Source organism: Nelumbo lutea, chromosome 2, assembly GCF_056320005.1.
Source record: "Nelumbo lutea isolate HS-2025 chromosome 2, American lotus-T2T, whole genome shotgun sequence".
Classification (NCBI taxonomy): Eukaryota; Viridiplantae; Streptophyta; class Magnoliopsida; order Proteales; family Nelumbonaceae; genus Nelumbo; species Nelumbo lutea.
The window spans coordinates 24,824,157-24,829,523 of NC_142685.1; the positions used below are offsets into that span (position 1 = coordinate 24,824,157).

At 37.2% G+C, this 5,367-nt stretch overlaps 1 long non-coding RNA gene across 1 annotated transcript; it reads right to left on the reverse strand.

Moving 5' to 3' along the window:
* Window positions 1–1,242: 1,242 nt before the first annotated feature.
* Window positions 1,243–3,260, reverse strand: LOC148869276 (uncharacterized). The gene is made up of 4 exons (XR_016108280.1): window positions 3,007–3,260; window positions 2,600–2,934; window positions 2,398–2,475; window positions 1,243–1,874 (listed from the first exon to the last, which is right to left on the reverse strand). It is a non-coding gene; the product is annotated as an uncharacterized LOC148869276 (long non-coding RNA).
* Window positions 3,261–5,367: the final 2,107 nt, after the last annotated feature.

A 5,367-nucleotide genomic window follows, 5' to 3' on the forward strand; every position in this document is an offset into this window, starting at 1 on the left:
GCCTCTCAACTGACAAAAGAGTAGTTATGCTATATCAACCACAAGTCCTATGTCAAGTTTTCAAAATGTTTTCTAAAGGTTATTTGTATGCGTTTTTTGTGCTTTGTGATAAGCTTAAGTATTCTATTCTTGAACTATTTTCAATGTTGTGTTTTGCTTGGCTTTTAATGTCTTCCTTCTGGAGGTTCTTGATACCTAGAAGAGGCCACTTTGCCAAGAATAAAATGGCCTGAATATGATGAATCGATGTTGTATGGGAACTCCTCTTCTTCGCGTCTCCATTCACTTTAACCTTCATTCCTCACTTTGCCCCTCTTCCAAGCCTGCCCTTCGTAAAAATCTCTATATGCTTCTTTTTGGTCTTTGTTGTTTTATAGTTTTATACCTCACAACAAAGAGGGGCAACAGTCAGCACCTGATTTTTTGTCGATCCATCGCCTGAACCTCCAAATTGCCCCAAATACTCGGTTAGACCCTTCCAATCTCTCTGAAACACCCAAAAATCTTAACTTTCATCTCCAAAGCCCCTAAACCCACCGTCAAACCCAACCGATGGCCCTGATCAACCCCCATCTACACTTCAATCCTCTGATTGGATGCCACCATTAGACTCAAGAACTTCCAGAATACCTACCAAGCATATATCAACCCAAAATTCATCTGTTTACCCTCTCATCAAATGAAGATTCCATTTTAATCACATCGTTAGCTTAAAACACCCATAACCCATATCCACTTGATCCAAACACATCCAAACCAATCAGACCTTCCCAATCATCTTGGAATTCCAAAAAACCCCTACATATGAATTTTTAACCCAAAATACCTTCATTTACACCTTCGTTGTATCAAGATTTCATTTCAAGGCTCCAAATTAACTGAATTTCAAATCCGCCTGATTTGGGCCTAGTTGAACCAATCTGACCTTACTAATCACCTTATACCTCCTAGAAACCTCACCCTATGAAATTTCAACCAAAACATCCTTTGTTTGCCCCTTCATCATATCAAAATTATATTTTGGACCCTTAAATTGATTGAATCAAGCCCTTTCTAGATCTACCTGATCTGAGCTCATTTGACGCAATCTGACCACGCCAATCAAGTCAGACTACCTCAAAACCCTACCATGCCAAATTTTAGTAAAAAATCTCTAATTTACCTACATATCCAAAAAAGATTCCATTTTAGCCAATCTCATTGGCCTGTATATACAAAACCCTTCTCGGTGATCAAAATCCATTTCAACCCTCCACATTTTGACCCCAACCCCGTCATTGAACCAAAACCTCGGTTTTACCTAGTCTTTCAAAAATTGCCAAAAACCATTATTGGGTTTTCCAAAAATTACAAAATTACCATTATACCCCTATACTTAAAAAGATCTAATTTTCATTTGAAAGTGAGAATCCATTATTCATCCTCTTCTCCACTCAAACCGAAACCAGGCGGCAACAAAGAGCTACCCACTTCCGATCTCCCTTTCTTTCTATTCTTCTAATCTCAAGTTTTTACTGTTCACCACCACTGTTCATTGTCTCCTTCGTTGAACAACGGCGACACTCCTCTTCTCCCAGCAATACTCCTCCTGATCCCTTCATCCCTCATCGTTTTCCCGCGTTCTTCCATCGAGCAAGAATTAGAAACTCCATTTTAATTTGTGAATTCGAACCCAAATTCATTGATCACCTTCTTCGATTCGACACGGCGGCGACGTTTAACAATCAATCAGCTCGCAGCGGTGAAATCCAACTACTTTTTTTGGCTACATTCTAGTGGCTCCTGATCATTTCTTGGGGGTGAATCTTCATACAAAAAGCTTCATCGGTCCCCCCTGCCACCGTCGACTCCTCAAATACATCGGAAGCCATTATCTGAAGACAAAAAAAATCAAAACAGAGCTAATAGAATCGTCTCTTGCCGCTTTGTCTGAGTTCAGGTTAGGACATAACCCAGATGCATTTTACGTCAACCTGCAACTTTTTTTTTTGGTTCCCGTTATATTAGTTTCTCTTGATTCTTTATGTTTTGATTTTCCTTTTTTTTTTTTTCATTGTCATTCTCTAATTTTCTTGGGTATGGCATTCGGGTATCGACCATGAGAGATGTCATTGAATCTCTGTAGAGTCGATCTCTGTAAACCTTGTGGTCAATAACGAATGTAGTGACGAGAAGGGTCACCATATGTCCTTATTTGTCGGTCGGTAATGCTCAAATTTTTTTTTTTAATTCTTCAGTTAGGAAAAAACCACTTTCATGTCTCATGTTCTCAGGTTTTTGTCCTTTCCTATTCGATGGCTTTTTTATTTATTTTTTAAGTGAATTACAAAGACCCTCCTGTAATACCGTTCATTGTCGATCAACTTCGAAAAAATTTTCATCCGATTATGAAACTACCTTTTTATTATACCGTTCATTGTCTTCTCCATTGAAGTTAAGAGTCCGGCTTCAGTCCAGGCAGCTTCAGTTAGGGTACTGTTAGCATAGGATAATAACACACCATGTGTTATTAAAACGTGCGAAGCAACGAAGGCGAAATATTAAATCATAAAACATTTGCAGAAAAATAATAGGAAAAAATAAAGAAACTTTGACTCACCATAGCGTGAAAACAAGCTCCGTAATCGTACGAAGCAACGAAGACATGATCCGACCCACCGTTTCGATTTCAGAAGAGATGAGCTGCACCGCTGAAGATGGAAGAGGCCGCGCGTGACCGATCAACGGGAATCCATTAATGGTACTGAAGTTACAAGACACATAAACTAGAACGAAGAAGAAATTGGCTTTCCATGCATTGAGTGTCCGTACATCACTATCCAGCAATGCTTTGTGTATCGCCCCCTCCGCTGCAAAGAGATGGTTGCTGCATCTCTCGTTCGATATCCAATCTGTGTTGTATCTTGATATAAACCTTCAAATCGTTGAATAATCCTACAGAAAATCAAAGAAAATAAATATGAGCATAAGTAAGCAAAGCAAAGAAACAGAACAAAATACTCCAACCTCGAGATAGGTGTATCTCATTCGTTCTAAGTTATTGAAAAACAGTCGTATTGCTCTCACAAGGCTCGAGAGACAAAGCTGTCTTTTGAAACAGAGACGGTGGTTTTAGGAAGCGAGGTGGTCTTGCTGGAGCTACTGATGAGGTAAGAGTTGAAGAAATAAAGGGACAAAGGAACCTAGAGAACCCATCTGAAATATCCATAGCAGAAGCTCTTATCGTGTTTTCCGTACTTGTTCAAGAGCCTCATCTTGACAAAGAACCTCTTGCTCTAGGTGGTTCTTTTGAGCAGAGATGAGTTCAGTTGTTGAGATGGGGCTTTCGTTTTTAGTTGGAGATGAAGTGAGGATGAAGACAGACATGGAAGGGATGGGTTGGTGGTGGTTCGTTTTTACATCATTTTTTTAACAGGCGAAATCGTGCTTTTTATTTTCTTTTTCAATTCTTTTTTTCCTGTCAATGCTCTTCTTGCGAAAATAACAAAGAGAGAGGAATCCGGCTTCAGTTATGAGGAAAATATTAAAGGCCATAATCATGACTCAAAAATAAGAAAAATAATAGGTTAAATAGGTTTTAAGAGAAAAAGAAAAAAAAAATTAATGGGATATTTTAATAATTTAACCTTTTCCTTTTCGTCATCTGACTTAACGGCCAAGGCCAAGGGGGATCTTTGTCTAACACTAAAGTTCAAGGAGTCTTTGTTAAAAAAAAAAAAAAAAAAGTACAGAGGGGACTTTATCACTAACCCCATATTATAAGGGGGGTCTTTGTCATTTACGATTTTTTTCTCTTAATGCCTCAAATCGGTCGAGTGAGTTGATTCATTTTGAAACTTTTGGTTGAGTCGTAGTGTATGAATTCATATATATATTTTGTTAATCCTGGCCGGAGAAGACTATCATGGGGATTTTCCTCAATTGATGAGCACTCAGCTCCTACAGCTAAAAACAAGAAGTAAGAAAAAAATAATAATATAAGAAAACAAAAAAAGTAAGGAAACGAGGACATGAATGAGATATTAGAGATGAGACAATCTCTGTTTGCACTTTGCAGATCCAATGTCAGAACGGAAGGGGTGGTTAGCAAAAAAAAAAAAAGAATAATAAATAAACAAATAAAATAAAAAATGGATACAAAATAATAACTAAATTGAGAAGAAGTGAAATGGGGGGGAAATCAGTTCAACAGGCTTGAACATCTTTAGGTGACAAGGGGAAATAATTTTTTTGAAAGCAAAACAATTATAAAAAAAATGGAATGAAAAAATATATATAACAATAAAATTATAAGAAAATGAAAAATAATAAAAAATATAAAAGATTAAAAAAATAAAAATAATAATTTCATAAAAAAATTGTAAATAGGATTCCATAAGGAAAATATAAAACTGAATCATTTTTAAGATTAAAAAATACACAGATACATAAATAAAATATTAAAAAACAAAGAAAATACAAAAATATTTCCATCACTACCTTGCAGCCGACCTTCCAAATAAGCCATATAACTACAGAACAACGAGCCAATGTTGAAAGAAACTGAACAGAAATGGGGTCATCCATTTGAATTAATTGAACCCAGAAGCACCAACTACTTCACAAGCTCTCAATCAGGATGGGCCTCAACGTGAAACTCTCTGCCAACAACATTTCAACAGTAAGGGGTCGTTTGATAATGGCTCAAGTTGGTGATATGAAAGACTTATTGTTTTGTCTTATATATATACCCAAGCCCAAACCAGTGGTTCAGTCGTCTGGGTCAATGGAAAAATCCATGATTATAAAAATTCAAAAATTAAAATAATACAAAAAACTGGTAACCCATTGAAAAGGCCGGACGGGTCGGTTCAACTGTCTTGGTCAATGGGTCACAGACCAAGTCCACAAATTTTTGTAACATATGTAGCTGGTTAGAGGTTAACCCAAACCAGAATTGTGACCGGGTCACCGATCCAACTGGATGAGTCAGCGATGGATTGAAATGAAACTGGAATTAACTGGTGTTAACAAGTTTCTTTATTGTATAAACAAATAAAGGTGAACCATCACTTAGAAGCTGTTTTTTCTTTTCTTTAATTTTTTCTTCTTGACATGGGTTAATTTATTTGGTGGGAATGATTCATTGGGGAGTCTTGATCTCCCAAGTTATTAAGAGGGCACTTACACAACATATCCTGCTAGCTATATAGCTAAAACTTGAGCCTTGGATCTACCAATCTACCACAGTGGAACACTGAGCGTAGCTTCCTCTGGTGCTTGAAAACCAGATCAAAGATGAAATTGATGCAAGGGTTGGGTTCACCGTCACCCCCAGTTATTGTGATAGAACCTTATTATAAGATGATCACTAGAGAAGATGCTTGG